Source organism: Mirounga angustirostris, unplaced genomic scaffold (genome assembly GCF_029215605.1).
Source record: "Mirounga angustirostris isolate CCGP_5_RB_7025 unplaced genomic scaffold, mMirAng1.0.hap1 SCAF_3, whole genome shotgun sequence".
Taxonomy (NCBI): Eukaryota; Metazoa; Chordata; class Mammalia; order Carnivora; family Phocidae; genus Mirounga; species Mirounga angustirostris.
In genome coordinates, this window is record NW_026991711.1 from 48,480,741 (window position 1) to 48,498,079 (window position 17,339).

At 33.6% G+C, this 17,339-nt stretch overlaps 1 long non-coding RNA gene across 1 annotated transcript in view; it reads right to left on the minus strand.

Annotated features, from left to right (window-relative positions):
* Positions 1-9,503: 9,503 nt before the first annotated feature.
* The window catches only part of LOC129045655 (uncharacterized), a 389,119-nt gene continuing 381,283 nt past the window's right edge, over positions 9,504-17,339 (minus strand). The window contains exon 4 of the long non-coding RNA XR_008505691.2: positions 9,504-9,771. This is a non-coding gene — a long non-coding RNA (uncharacterized LOC129045655). The remainder of the gene's footprint in view (positions 9,772-17,339) is intronic.

Consider the following 17,339-nt stretch of genomic DNA (forward strand, 5'->3'; position numbering starts at 1 on the left):
CTGAGTAAGAACACCACAAACCTTGAATCAACTCAAAATCTTGTTTATAGACAACTAAAATCTCAGTATCTTTTTCACATTAACTACTGCGTATGTTTTCATGGTAAATATACATACCTAACAAGATGGGGATAGCTAAAAGTCTTCATTTACTTTACACCTTGTCTTTTTTAGGTAAGAAGAGGTGTTGAAAAGCCTTTTTTTTCCTTTTTGTATAGAGCCAGATGGTAAATATTTTCCGCTTTCTGGGTTTAAAGGTTTCTGTTGCAGACACTCAATTCTATGGTTGTAGTGGAGAAACAACATTATGTACAATAGTACATAATGAATGAATAAGAGTGTGTTATAACAAAACTTTATTCATTAAAAATCTTGCTTCCAACTGTTGTCACAGGCTTAAAAGTTCATTTCATTTAGTGATTCTGTTGCTAGTGGGTTAGGAATTTCAGTTTCAGGTAAACTATAAAGCATATGTATTGTCTATCAAGGTGAAAACAATATGATAAACAAGAGAAATGGAAGGTTCTCCCTTAAATTTGATGACAATTAAAAAAATATTATCATTCTTTTAAACCAGAATTCAATATATATGGTAAACTATTGTCATAGGAGTTTCCAATCATATCTAGATTTTAGAGCCTCCTGAGAGTTGAGGGATAAGACCGAGGAACACTAAAGGGATAGGTCATTTCTCTACTTTCACTAGAATAGCTCTGATTTTACCTTTTGAAGTTGTTGTTTTGTTTTTTTTTTTTTTTAACTTAGTTATTTTCCTTGAAAAAAATAAAAACTTTCCTGCTAATTAAAAATGTTCAAATCATTTCTCTAGACCATATTACTCTAAAATGGTTTTAGATGTTGCATTATGTCAAATACCTTTTTAAGTCAATGTCATATATACTACTACAGTTCCTTGTATATTTTAGAAATAAATTTATGTACATATATATACACATATATTTAATCCAACAAACACCAATTAAGTTTGCAGTAGTAAAGATATTTTAGCTATCATTTTTTAAATACTATATATTATAACATATATAACATAATTTCTTTCACTCTCTACCATTCACTTTTCCTCACATAAAAGAAGAGGTGCTCTAACATCCATCTGTCATCGCTGCAAATAACTCTCCTAGCTCAATCCATGTGTCCATCCACACCCCTTTGCATTTTTCTTTCCAATTCTGAAACACAAAAAAAGCTCAGATCATTGGTTTAAGTAAACAAAAATGTGTCCAAAAAGTAGGGAAGAGGGAAAAAAAAACTATGCAAATAATCTTTATAGTTTGGTGAGGAGTTGTGTTGACTGAAATAGTAAACTCATAATGTTTGTCTTTCCAAATTTTACTAGCAAATTAAGTTGTCTGGTAGAAATTAATGGTGATATCTGATTATTTTAACTTTCTAATGGCCAAACCAGCATCAGAGTAAATCCAGATTTGATTCCTTTATCTTCTAAAGGAAAATACTTTACATCCTTTGCTAGATAGACATAGAAGTATAACAACTTACTAAACCATCAAAAGTCACTTTACTCCCATTTTAGCTTATTTGAATGACTACTTTAGCTAATTGTAGGAATAAAAGAAGGCCATTTCATAAAATACCATAGAATTCAGACATCTTCTCCCTCTTGATTTCTCTCTTTTCCTCTATCTTCTAGCTGGAAGTAATATGAAGCTGAATTAGCTGATGAAGTTAATTTAAACCATCATGAGTTCCTATTAATCTGTATTTTGTGATAATTTTCTTCATCTGTAAAACATTATCTAGCAAGAATGAAGAATTTTGGAAATCAAGTATGATTTTTTACAATTCAATAATTATTAAAATTAAAGGTATTCAATTAAAAGTATTAGATTGACTTTAGTAAATTATATTAATATTTTATTGTATCAAAAAGAATCTAAAATTATACTGTCTAATGTGGTAACTAATAGTTTAATGTGATTATTTAAATTTTAATTAATTAACATTTAATTAATTAAAAGTTGAATTCTTTGATCCACTGGCTTAAAAGATTAATGATGCTCACTTAAGCTCTTGCAAAAAATAAGACAAATTCGTCCATTAAAAAAAAAGACTAACACTGACATTATATATATAATGTTTTATATTTATATATATACATAGAAATGCATGTATAAAACATTATATAGATATAACATCAGTGTTATATCTATAAAATATGGAAGAAGTATAAAATGTACAATAGGGATTCAGACAAGGAAAGATCACTTTTGAATAAAGAAATAAGAGGTATGAGCATCGTTTGCTCTCATAGCAAAACATGGTAGGATATCCCCATGTTTCCTCTGTATATCAAAGGTTTAGGTTATTAATATTCTTATTAGAGATTTTTTTCCTATTGGAAGAACACAGCATCCATGGAGTTCCTCCTCTGGCTTCTCTTTCAAAGAGACATGAAAATTATAAATCATATACAACTGGATTTTAACAACTGGGTTAACTGATAAGTATTGTGGATCAAAGACGTCTTAGACTACAGGCTTCAGTAGCAAGACAGAAATATAACTAAGAAAGACTGCTCTTTACACATGCTCCAGATGATTCCTCCTGCCTATCAGGGTTCTTTCTTGTTTGGACTGCAACTTGATCAGTTTGTTTTAATCTGTGTCCCTAACAGCAAGACACAACAAAAAAGTTGGCAACACACCATCTGGGTCACATCAAAGGCAATGTTGAGCTGAGTGTCATCAGCATATTGATGGACTAACACTGCCAAGTGCCCTCTGCTTATTGCAAGACAAAATGTCACACTGACTGATCTTTCTTCTTTAGCCTTTAAAGCCTTATGAAGCCTTTCAATAAGTAAAAGTTCATAACACATGTTTAACACAACAGGTGAGTTTCTTAAACACTGAGATACAGACTTTTATGAGAAAAATTTCTTTCTGTTTTCTGTTTTTCTGTTTTTTTCTTTGGTTTAATATAAAGGGTTTTTTTTTTCCTTTTTTTTAAACCTGTAAAAACATATCTATGTGTGTGTATAGGTATATCTACATCTGTAATCTGTAGCTAGCTGTTATCTATCTATCTATCATCTATCTATCTAATGATTTCGTAGCTAAAGGTGATTCAAAGAATCCAGTTATATTAACTGAGACTTTTAACTTGCAGCACAAATTAATAGCCTCAGTTTACTCATTATATTACATAATGGCTGAAAAATAAATCAACAGTGAGACAAAAACGTAGGTGTGAAAGTTAGGAAATTTAGGAAAATCTCTTGTTGAGCAAAGATAAACAGTTATTTATAAATTCAGCACATCACAGGTTTCTTAATCCCAACTAATACTTATTAATAATATTCTGGAATATAAGCCCATGGAAAACTTTAACTTTTGGAAATGCTTGAAATATTCCATATACTTCTTCCAGGCAATTAGTTTTTATGAATCAACTTCTCCAGTTTCTCAACACTACTGTCTCTTTTTAAAGTGACACATTATATCTACCTACCTGCACATTTTGTCTATTAGTCAAAGTGTATATATATACACACACATTGAGAGTATGTGAGAGAATCATCTGAACTAATATTAAACTTCCCTGGTCTCAATTTAAGAATAAAACATGAAGGTATCAACAGATTTGCAACAATCCTGATGATCATATACACAGTTAACTGAACATAAATGAACTATTTTCTATTAATCCTTAGTTTAATTGAAGAGTTTCAAATATAATTTCTTTAGACATACCCATCTCTACTTGAAAAGTTCCCATAGAAATAAAAAACATTATAATATTGCAGGAGCCTACTAAATTTCTACTGTTTTCAGACTCATTATAAACATTGTCATCAGGATGAAGATAGGTTGTTTCCTTTTCTCTTCTTGTTACATTTCTCAGACTTCAAAAAAATGTCATTTCCATGCAAATTACCCTTCTGCAACATTCATTAAACCCTTTTTACTGAGAATCTAGCTGGCTCTCAATCCTTTCAGTTATCTTCGAGTAATCTTGGAAGGGTCAAAACAGCAGAATGATGCTACCCTGTTTTAATATAAAATATGAAAAAGCAGGAATATTGTTCAAATTTGTATTTTTGTAATGTGAGAATGTTACAGAGGCAGAATACAGAAATAGAATATATTCTTATGCATTAAATAGAATAATTAAAGTTAGAACTGGTATAAATTAATCACTTTTTATTATAGCCTCCATATAACAATTTCATCATCCTCTTCCAAATCTGTACTTCCAAGAATACTGACATTTCATCAAGTGAAATCTCTGGCAAGTGACAGTTGTTCTATTTGTTGCAATTTCTGCCTTCCTAAGGACAGGAAACATATTGTGTGAATTAATAGTAATTCTCAACAATGGAAATGAAAGCATAGTACTTTACGTTGATAATACCCAGGTAATATTTTGTTACCATAATATAATTGTCATATCTAGATCTTTTGCCATTTTTGTCTTATAAACACTTCTCACAGAAATGTATAATTCCATGAACCACTTGGGGATATTTAATTATTTTAGTATGCAGTATTATAAAAAAAGCCATTATAAATATAAAAACTTTAGCAGCATATTATTAACTGTTATTGTAAAGTTTATTTAAACATTGTACTTATTTTCATCACACGTGTAGTCCCATCTTTGTTTTAACCCATTTAACAAGTGGTGCACACTGATTAGTTTTAATTATGTGAGAATATATATGACTTGTAGACATAATATGACGTATTCCCTTTGGGAGTTACCATTTATATGAAAGTTACAGCATCAGAAATACATAAATAAGCTCTTCAGCATCTACCATGTGTAATACCTGAATACTGCATTTCTAGCCTGTCCACTGTATCATTTTATAATTTTTATGTTTCATATTTAAAAGTTGAGATAAGCGAAAGTAATTCAGGCATCCATTTATTAGCATTTCCTTGCAGACAACATATAATTAGTAAAAAGTCTTACTTCTCAAATAACAAAATGTTAAACTAGAAAAATCATCACTGTATTCTAGCTTTTTAATATTTGTTTTGCTGAGAAAATTACTTTTTAGTATTAAAATTACTTTTAATAAGTAATTTTGAAAATTTCATCAAATAATTGTAAGTATTAGAATGGGTAAAAATCACCTTGAGGAAAATTTGGAGAAATATCAATATTTTTATGCTAGCAGTTAATTTGCATTTTAATACCAGTGTTCCTTTTGCTTCCTGTGCTAACCAATGGTGCATTTATAAAAAATAAAATGCACTTGCTGAGTGATAAACTTTGTTGCTACTTCATGAGTACATTTATTTTCTCTCCACTAACTGCTCATTTGTTTCTCAAAACAGGCTAAGATGCCATTGAAGTTCCATTTTAAGAGGATTGCATTTAAATAATTATTTGGTCAATTAAAAATAGTGTTTCCCTTTTTGTCTATCATCTATTCCCTGATATGACTTCTTCATGAAAAATATCAAAAACTCATGAGGGATATAAAATTAAAAGATAGGTGTTAGGTTATCTTTCAGTAAGATAACAGGAATGTGAACAGTAAATGAACCAAGTACCGTAATAATGAAGTCTGAGGGACTGTGGAATTAGGAGATTAGTTAATCAAAAAGAATACAGTTTTCTTTGACAGTAGGTTGGGCATAGAGCTGGTCGTCCTAGGATTAGAAAGACTATATGTATCTGCCTTAAGTCTGGATGATTTCCTGGAGTGCAATGTACATCCCCAATGTTGGCAAAACTGCTTCCAAACACCTCAAGGCTAGGAAGGAATGCGGTACCAAGCCATGTGCTGGGTGAATTATAAATCATATCTCCCTTCTTTCCTGGCCCGGGCAAATCACTTGCTTACAGAGTTCATCTATCCCTGTAAGTGTGGAAAGAGAAGAATAGGGTAATTATTGAAGTTACTGTCATATGTTTAAAAGAATAAAATCTGCTTTACTTTCTTCAGAATATCTAAATAAAACACACATTTAGTATTTTGTTTCAGAGAAGGTACACAGACTTTGGCTATCAGAAACCAACCCAGAGTAGGTGGTAAAGAAGCACTGTTTGCGTGTTTCAGAAATGTCGTGAGTCCATTGGATCCCTGTTCGAATTGCTTTACTCATTTAGACAGGGTTGACCTTCATGTCTACCCAAATCAGATGTCCAATCAGAAATGCAGGCGACCTCAACTTTTAGCAAAAGACAACAATCACAAAACTACCAAGAAAACAAACTGTGCCATCTCCAAGTCCAGTGTTTCTATAGAAGATTCTTCTATAAAAAGGTATAATAGCTCCGTCTCCTCATCCTCTTTGTATATGACTCTCCCATACTTCTCACACGTAATTTGACATTTTGCTGTTTCCAACATAACCATCAAATATTCTCAAGCATAACAACTGAATATTTAAATGGCATATTAATGTGTATTTATATAATCACAACATCATGTCTCTCCTTACTACAATTTTACAAAGTTCTCCTCTGATAACTACTACGTGGTTCACACTTGGAGTAGAGAGTGCCCCCTTCCGCCAGTGACATGGAATAGCAATTATATAGCTCTCCAGAGCTACAATTTAGCGGAGTGATAATGAAAGATGAAGAAAGAGGCCAAATTCTGGAGGAAACTCAGTCTGGCAAACAACATAACAGAAAATACTGGAATAGTATTTCTTCAGATATAGCTGTTGGCTTACATGCTTCAAAATCACAAAGGGAAATTTTAAAAAAATACCAGGTTTGAATTTTGATTCAAACTTGATGAATCTGAGTTTTAGGGGGTTGGGCTCAGACTGTTTACTAACAAGATTCTCAGGTTATAATACACACGGAAATGTAAGAAATGTTAAGGTAAGGATTAGAGATTTAGGTAGAAATAGGTGAAGAAATAGAAAATACTGTTATAGCATATCTTCCCTGGAGTTAGAACTTAAAAATTTATGAAAATACATAAAAAAAAGCAAGAAGGGATGGCGATTCTCTATAAATTACCTGCAGTTAGTTCCTGAGGCTTAAAGATGGAGATTTTATTAACCTTTGGGAATAAATATTAACTTTAAGTTTGCTTCTTTGTTTTGGGAATATGTCCAAATGGACTAAATAGATAACCAAATATAGCTCAAAATTTGAGTTTTCTTGGCAAAATTGTGAATACGTTATCAACCTGAAAGAATATGGCATGTGCATTCCATTGGAATTTGCCATTTTAATACTATGATATGTCCTTCTTTATCTCTTCCTTAAAACTATTTGTTTTGAAGGAGGATTTGTGTTACTTTAATGTAGTGATACCAGTTTTCTAATCATTCCTGTTTGTATGATAGATAACTTTGTCATCTTTTACTTTCAACATGTTTGTGTCTTTAGGTTTAAATATTGTTTCTTTTGAGTACCACTGTTGCTTTTAACAGTCTCTGCCTTTTGGTTAGGGTGTTTAATATAATTTCATTTAATATTTGTTGAAACATTGGAGTTTAATTCTACCTCCCTGATGTTTGTCTTATATTTTCCCATTTGCTTTTTTATTTCTTTGTTTCTCATATCCTTCCTTCTTTTTGATCAGTCAGACATTTCTTTTTTTTTTTTTTTTTTAAGATTTCATTTATTTATTTGACAGAGAGAGACACAGTGAGAGAGGGAACACAAGCAGGGGGAGAGGGAGAGGGAGAAGCAGGCTTCCTGCTGAGCGGGGAGCCGGATGCAGGGCTCGATCCCAGGACCCTGCGATCACCACCGGAACCAAGGCACATGCTTAACCCACTGAGCCACCCAGGTGCCCCAGGCATTTGTTTCATTGCCAATTTCACCTCTATTGATTTAGTTATGCCTAATTGTGCTGCTTTCAGTGCTTTCTCAGTATCACAATATGCATCTTAACGTAGCTTAACATAGCTATCTTCAAAAATATTCTACTACTTCACAAGTAATATACGAATTTTACAAAAATATGCTTCCAACTATTCTGAGGTACATTGTACTCTAGTTGTCAACTCTTCTACTTTCACATATGCTCTGAGACCACAGCATTGTTATTATTTTTACTCTCTAAAATTGATAGTCTTTTATGGAGATTTAACATCTCGATATTAAAAAGCTTTTTATATTTCCTGACACATTATACTTTCTGGTGATCCTTATCCCTAGTTTTCTCTCTGGTATAATTTCCCTTCAGTCCAAAAAATCATTTTTGAAAATGTTGTGGGTACATGCTGGTTAACTTGCAATGGGTGTTACAGCATTTAACCTGTCTGAAACTGTCTTTACGTCGCATTTATTTTTGGATGATGGTTTTGCTGAATGCGGAATTTGAGGTTCACAATTCATTGTCGATCTTAGAAAACAGAAGTGTTTCTTCACTTCTACCCTGCCTGCAGCCTGAGCAGCCTGGCAATGTGGGTCTTTCTCACCATCCCTTACCTCACTCATGCAAAGGTAGCTTTGACCTCATCCTCAGTGTACAACGGTATGCTCAGCTCCCAGAACCTTGTGTCTATGCCTGTGCCTTGGGACATTTTGCTCCCAGAGCAACCAGAGTCTGGTTCAGCTGGGCCGAGACAGCTGAAAGCCTGGAGTGCCTGGAGGCACTCATGATGGCCCCAAGGGAGGGCTATCTCTCAGCTCTTACCCTGCCCCTAATCTTTTTTACAAGGGCTTGGTAAATGCCTGCACAGAAAAGTTGGCAGGTGAGTACAGACTCTCCTTATATCTGGGGCTCCACGTGATTCTAAGTCATTACACGGGCATATGCTCCAACTTTAACAATTCATTAGGAGTTCAGCTGTTCTCTTCTCACCCTAGGATTACTGCAGCTTCTCCTTTTCCTGCTGCTCTAGCAAAGACGAAAGTCGGTATAGGTCTCTTCTGTGTTAAGAGGGTTTTTTACTTCTCTGGATTTTGGTACCTATGTTGCTTTGAGCCCTCAATTTTATAATGAACTTTAAAAATCTATAATTTGGGGGCCCCTGGGTGGCTCGGTTGACTAAGCGTCTGGTCTGCCTTCGGCTCAGGTCATGATCCCAGGGTCCTGGGATTGAGCCTCACGTTGGGCTCTCTGCTCAGCGGGGAGCCTGCTTCTCCCTCTCCCTCTGCCACTCCCTTTGCTTGTGCTCTTGTTCTCTCTCTCTGTCAAATAAATAAATAAAATCTTTTTAAAAATCTATAATTTTATAGGTCATCTAGTTTGTAATTTTTATTGTCATGTGACTTTCTATGTTCCAATTGAAACAAAAGTCCAAACACCAGACATGCAAACTTAAACACACACACACACGCACACACACACTTTCACACACACACGTATGTATTCCAGATCATTTAATTGGTATGACATAGTCAGCTATTACCAAGACCTGAAATTTCATTATATTTTTTTCTAAAAGAATTTCTATGCCTCTTGGATGATGTTATTCTATTTTAGAGTGGGAGAAGAATGATCATAAAATGAGATGTAGAGCTAGAATCATGCCAACTGAAATGAATACTTAGTCTTAACAGTTTTTTAAAAAGCGCATTTATTAATTGATCCCCCCCAAATATTTATACCACAATACTATTTGATTGTCTTGGAACAAGTCCCCCTCCTAGGGTACAAGTACCCCGGTTTGAGATACCAGTTAAAACAGAAGGAAGTTTATAGTTATTTAATGATGAATCCAAGGCAGGAGTCCCCAGGGTTTGTTTCTCAGGATAGTAATGTTCTCCAAAGACCCACACTTCTACAACTGTTCCACTCTGGCATTTTCTCTGGGTGAGAGCTCCTATGCTCAAGGTCACGGATTGCTGCAAGTATCACATCTGCACAGAGAAAAGTCACATGAGACAGAAGTTAGTGGTTCATCTTCAAAAAGATCATTCTCATTCTGTGTCTCTTTCTCTTCAGGGGAAATAAAAAATTCCCAAACCCTTCTACAGCAGACTTTGCAGAGCACTGAATCAAGACACACATGCTCAGACTGAGGCGAATAACTGAATAACTTGCAAAGGGAAATGTTATTACCACAATTAATTTTGTTGCAGGTCGAATCTCTACTCTTTGGTAGGATTTTTGTGTGTGTGTAACTTTTTCTCTTCGTGACACAAATGATTTTCTTTGCCATTATCATGCTAGTGAAAATATAAGCATCCCCTTCCAGCAATGATTAAAGCAATATCAGGTAGTGAGAAACACTGTAATTTTCAAATCTGTGCATGCAGTAATTGAGGTGCCTTAAGAAACTTTTTACTGAATCCACCTAAGTACTTTTGGAAACTGACTTTTAGAAACTGTTTCAGTTAATGCATTGAAGGATGTCTGCACTGAAAAGAAATTTCACAATCTTTCCAGGCTATTACAGTCAGGGTTCTCAATCTCAGGACAAAACTAACATGAGGTAATATTTTCATGGTGATATTGCAATTAGCACTTTCTTTAAAATTCCCATTGACCAATACAATTTTGGTTATATGATGAGCACAATGATAATTGAAGCAAACATACGTAAAGTATATAAGCAAAATGAAACTAAATGTAAAAAAAAAAATGTAAAGATACAGCCTCCAACTATTTGATGGTATTCTTAAATTTTGATATAGTTAGATTTAATAATGAGCTTAGCATCTATAAATTTAAAAAAATAATAGGAAGAAATTACATTCAATAAAATTCCCTTTCATGGAATAGAGATACTACCTATGGATTTAGAAAAAAAAAAAAAAACAGGCAAACAAACAACAAACAACAAACAACAAAGCCTCTGTCTTGCCAAAGACTATGTGGAAATTCTACATGGAAAAAATCGTTTTCTTTTCCTCCTGTTAATCCTGACTATGGGGAAAAGATTAAGGAACATTATAATAGTGTGCATTTAGATGAAATATTTCACTGGGCACACTGAAGAATACAAATTTTTTGAAAAATAATATAATGTTAAAATATTTTAATAATGTTATTCATTAGCAATAAAACACATAGTCTGATTCTAACACCTACACTACCAGAATAAATAAATTTAAAGAAGTAATATTATGTTCTGATAAAAGGCATGAAAGGTATTATGTGAATTATACCTTCTTTTTTGATATAAATTAACTTTTGAAGTAATGTCTAAATGCCAATTTTTTTAGAATTTTCTTTCAAAAAATATTTATTTATTTGAGAGAGAGAGAGAGAGAAAACACAAGCAGGGGGAGTGGGAGAGGGAGAAGCAGATTCTCCACTGAGCAGGGAGCCCAATGTGGGGCTCGATCCCAGGACGCTGGGATCATGACCTGAACCGAAGGCAGATGGTTAACCAACTGAGCCAGCCAGGTGTCCCTAAATGCCAAAATCTTTTAAATATTTTCATTTACCAGAATTTAAATATGCCTAAGAAATAAATAACGTGATAATACTACTACCATTACTACTAGTAAAAATATCTAAAATATCGAGGTTTATTTGGTAAAAATACATTTCCACATGTCAAAATAACCATGGCAAGCCATTAGAATGTATACGAATGTATTTTATTTATTTATTATTGAAGGAAGGCATTTGTGTAAATTAGGAGTATTGCTTTAAAAGAAGATTGCATTATTTTTGTTTTATTTTGTTTTAATCTCTAAAATGCAGACTACTGCTTTTGGAAGTCATACTGTTTTATGTATAATGTTGATATATATCAATTATTTTTGCAGCAAAGGCATTTTATGCTAAGCTGATTGCAAAGTATTATTTACCTTACCAGAATATTAAAAAAAAAAAAAAACTCCTTAAAATAAGCTTTTAAGAAAAAAATTGTACCTAGCAATGCTAAAAATCATTCAAGGTATGGTAATCATTTCAACATACTGAGCAAAGTTAAATATCATTAAAAAATGAATTCAGTACTGAAAATAGCTGGAAATGATGAGGTAATATAGAATCATTCACACATGGAAAGCTGCTCATCAGAAACAAACAAACAAAGCCTAAATCATAAGCAAAAGTTTCATTAGAGAAAAACTCTAAAACCCTGTATATTTATTCCTTTTTTTCCAGTTTGGAAATCAACTCTGTCCTTACCTCAAAATAAATAGTATAAAATTTTGATTAATTAAACTAATGACAATTCAGAAATAACAAAGGAATTGCAACAGAGAATTAAGGTGTACTTTTTTTTAAGCATCTAGTAGAGATAGTACTGTGCTAGCTCTGTTAAATACAATCTCACCAAGTTAAAAGAATATTTCAAAATGAAGGGAGAAGGAAAAAAGAAAGAAAAAGAAATAAGGATAAAAAGAGGGAGGCAGGGAAAGAAGAAAGAAGAAAGGAAAAAAAAATCACAAAATGCTAACTAGCTCATATCCAATGTTCATGCCCAAATACAGAACCAAATTCATGAATTCAGTTTTATGTAGTTTTATCATTCTGAACAACTTTCACATTTTTATCATGTTAGGTAGAATCAACTTTTATATCCATTTCTCAATAAATGTTGGCTGAATTCATTTGAATCCCCTTTTAAATATGAGAAAACTAAAGCTATTTAAAATACACTTTTTTGCTTTAACCATTATATTAAAATATTCACTTTGTTCTAATTTATTAATATTCAGTGAAAACAATTTCAGCATTTGTGTTATGAATATTGTAAAATGACCAAGCCATCATTCTACATAATATAAAAAAGAATATTTTTTTTTAAAGTACGTTGTAGGTAAAATATAGATATTTTAGAACCTGGATTCAATATATAATTCTCCTGTAGCTGATTTTCTTAGGATTTATTTCATATACACATATATATGCATTCAAATACACACACACATACACAGGTACTTACATAAATTTCACCTTTGATTACTTTTTAAAAAAAATTTTTAAGATTATTTATTTATTTATTTATTTGACAGAGAAATAGAGCCAGAGAGCACAAGCGGAGGAAATGGCAGAGGCAGAGGGAGAAGCAGGCTCTGCACTGAGCAGGGAGCCCGATGCGGGACTTGATCCCAGGACCCTGGGATCATGACCTGAGCCAAAGGTAGACGCTTAACCATTTGAGTCATCCAGGTGTCCTCACCTTTGATTACTTAAGGATTTTGGTTATTTTGCCTTTTTTCTTAACATTTAATGCATATTATTTAATATAGTGCTATATTAAAATCAGCAAAAATAATAGTTATTTTTGAACTAGCAACAGGAAAACATTAATATTGGATACTTTCAGAATTTTTCAAAGGGATAGAGTCCAAGATAAGAAAATTTCAATGGCATCTTACATACATTGCAACATGTATTGTCAAAATCCCCCAAAAAGATCCTTATAGGCTTCAGTTCAATAACATATCATATATGATTCAATAAATGTTCCCCAAACCTTTGGAAATAGAAAGATATATAAAGCCGTGAGCAATTTCACAGTTGTAATAAATAAAAATATAAATAACAACAAAATGATAGAATACAGTAAATTGTGATATGCATCATAGGCATACAAGAGGGACAAAATATAATCTTCATGATGGGGAAACTCTTTTTTTATTTTTATTTTTTTTAAAGATTTATTTATCGGGAGTCTGGGTGGCTCAGTTGTTAAGCATCTTCCTTCGGCTCAGGTCATGATCCCAGGGTTTTGGGATAGAGCCCCGCATTGGGCTCCCTGCTCCTCGGGAAGCCTGCTTCTCCCTCTCCCACTCCCCCTGCTTGTGTTTTCTCTCTTGCTATCTCTCTCACTGTCAAATAAGCAAATAAAATTTTTAAAAATTTTTTTAAATTTATTTATTTATTAGAGAGAAAGAACTTGAGTAGGGGGATGAGTAGAGGGAGGGGGAGAGAGAGAATCTCCAGCAGACTCCCCTCCAAGGGTGGAGCCCTACACGGGCCCTCAATCTCACAACCCTGAGATCATGACTGAGTGGAAATCAAGAGTCAGACACTTAACCGACTGAGCCACCCAGGGACCCCCGGGAAACTTTTTAAAATATAGAGCACAGCTTGCACAGATTTCCCATACTGCTTGAGGGCACTGGTAATAATCCTGTCCATGGACACTGATCTATTAGCCAGAAACTTCCTAGGAATTCCAGAGCTTCAGAGGAAGGTCCAGGGAATTAATATTTTGTTTTTACTTCACGAGGAATTACAATCTATCATATGATACTGTGGGTTATTCCCCACTTCTAAATGTATTAGTGATTTCACCAATATTCTTCTCATAGGCAGCAAAATTCTGTGCCAAGAAACCCATGTTCCCCTCATTTTCACTTCTGGACAAGACGGAGTAACAAAACTGAATTTTCTTCCCCATTTGAAGCTATCACAAAGCAGAGAAAATACATTAAGCAAGGGTTTGCAAGACTGGGCATGAAGAAATGAGACAGTGACCTCTGAAGAATGGGAAGCAAAGGAGAGGAGCCCTACTCATCTAGGATCCCAGCTTGCTGGTTTGAGTTTCCAGGCTGCGGTGCAGGGAGTGAGGACCCACACAGAGCCAGGCACCTGCCCCCACTGAGGCTGTTTTTCAGGGCGGGGGAGGAGGCAGCTAGAGTTTACAGGTTGGAGAACAAGAGAAGAGAGATGGCTCAAAAAGAATGTTGCTACACCAAACTTTTGGCAAATGTAACAATTTATACTACTTTGAACATTCTTTTTAGTATTTAGGTATACTGTTACTTTGGGCAGCAAGAAAAAAAAAAACCCTACTTTGTAAAGAACTTACATTTCTTGATCCTTCTGCATGAAACATAGATGAGTGAATATGCTGAGAGACTAGCATGAATTCCAGTGGACATAAAGGGTCCACTTGGGTCTAGTGATTAACAATTTAAGGTTAGACAAGTCAGCATAGCTGCCTATGTTTATTTAGCCATTCAGATGCCAGAGTAGGCACAGAGTAGGTAGAAAATTTTAGTGTAGCCCAGAGAGTACTAAGAAATCGAAACTAAGCAAGGGAGTTGAAGGCATAATCAGGAGAGGTTTCTGTTCGTATTTACACTCTACCTGTGGTTTTCTCTGTTTCTTTTTATATTCCAAAAAAAAAAAAAAAAAAAAAAGGAGAAACAGAGGAAAAAACAGCCAAAATAAAAAATAGTATAGAATAAAATAGCAGTGATAAATCCAATCATGAAAATAGACACATTACAAATTAATGTTCTAAAATACTCTAGTAAAAAAGTGACATAGTACTTAAAATGTTAGTCTTGTATATACTGCCTAAAAGAAACATCCTTTAAATTTAATGATACAAAGTGTTGAGTGTAAATAAAAGGGAGGAAAAAGCTTAGTATAAAACTTTAAGCAAAAAAAAAAAAAAAGAGTTTTGTTAATATTATATAAAATAAACTTTTAGACAATATCAGAATTAAATATGAATATTTAAAACGATAAAAGGGAAATTTCATCAGGTCACAGTAACTGTATAGGTGGATGCATCTAATAATAGAACCACAAAATATGTTAAGAAAATGTCAACAGGGGGGGCCTGGGTGTCTCAGATGGTTGAGCGTCTGCCTTCGGCTCAGGTCATGATCCCAGGGTCCTGGGATCGAGCCCCATATCAGGCTCCTGGCTCAGCGGGGAGCCTGCTTCTCCCTCTCCCTCTGCCTCTCTCCCTGCTCATGCTCTCTCTATATATATATCTCTGTGTCTCAGATGAATAAATAAAATCTTAAAAAAAAAAAAGAAAATGTCAACAGATTTAAAAAGAGAAAAAGACAATTCTATAATCAGAATACGAGATTGTAACAGGTAGGGCACAGAAATACCAGAATGATTGCAAAGGGCATGAGTAAATTTTCTGGTGATGTAAACATCTTTTATCTTGATTTTGGTGATATGCACAGCTAAATTTGTGAGAATTTGTGGGATTTTAAATTTTTTAATTTATATATCAATGAAGTTCAAAAAATGAAAAGGGAAAGAAAAGTTACCTTAAATTTTTTTGACCACACGACAGATTTTATTTGTGCACATGTACTATTTGATTCAGAGGAAAAGCATGGTTTGCTATTTCTTTCTAAGTTCATTTTTTGAAGTTTTATTCCTAGGAAATATTTTATTTAAATATCCAAATTTATGACTTGTAATTGATCATACTTATCCTTTTTTATGTTGTCTAATTTTATTTAATTTGATAATTAACATTCATATAAAATTTTCATTTGGTATATTTCACTCATTGTTTTATTTCCTTAATAAATTCTCCCAAAGGTTTATTTTCTGAAAAATAAATTATTCTTTTATTGTTTTGTTTCTTGGGTTTTGTTTTCTTTCAATAACTTCTCCTCATTTAAATATCATTTTCCTTACTATTTTACTTAGTTTTTCCCCCTTACTCTTCAAGCTGGATTCCATACACCATTGAAAAATCAGATTTCCCTCTTGTTTGAATTTAAGCATTTAAGACCACACTTCTCCCTCTAAAATTTATATAGAGTTTTCATTATTTTTTTTTAAACTTTATTTCTTTATTTGACAGAGAGAGAGACACAGTGAGAAAGAGAACACAAGCAGGGGGAGTGGGAGAGGGAGAAGCAGGCCTCCCGCGGAGCAGGGAGCCAGATGTGGGGCTCGATCCCAGGACCCTGGGATCATGACCTGAGCCGAAGGCAGACGCTTAACGACTGAGCCACCCAGGCGCCCCGAGTTTTCATTATTTTTAATTCCAGTTAATTTTAATTTCTATTATGACTACTTATGTGTCTAACTCATTACCTATAAAATAGTTTATCTACATTTAAGAGACTTTTCAATTACTTTCTAAACATTATGTTTTGTTTTATTTTAGTTGTGTTCAGAAAAGTTGGTTGTATAAACTGATACTTGGAAATTTGATAACTCTTGCTATGTGGCCTAAGATGCTTTTCTTTTTCACAAGTATTTCAGATATAATTAAGAAGAACACATGCTTTCTAATTACTACATACAAGATTATATGAATGGCCATTAGATCGAGTTTTTTAATTGTGCAATTAAAATAATCTATAAATAAAATTTTATTATATATTTATTTATTATTTCTCATAAATAAGATTTTTATTTAAATTCCAGTTAATTGACATATAGTGCAATATTTGTCTCAAGAGTAGAATTTAGTGATTCATCACTTAACATATAACACCCAGTGCTCATCACAAGCGCCTCCTTCTTTTTTTTTTTTAAGATTTTATTTATTTATTCATGAGAGAGAAAGAGAGAGAGGCAGAGGGAGAAGCAGGCTCCCTAAGGAGCAGGGAGCCCGATGCAGGACACTATCCCAGGACCCTGGAATCATGACCTGAGCTGAAGGCAGACACTTAACCATCTGAGCCACCCAGGCGCCCTCACAAGCACCCTCCTTAATACCCATCACCCATTTAGCCCATCCCCTGCCCATCTCCTCTCCAACAAACTTCAGTGTGTTCTTTATAGTTAATAGTCTGTTTCA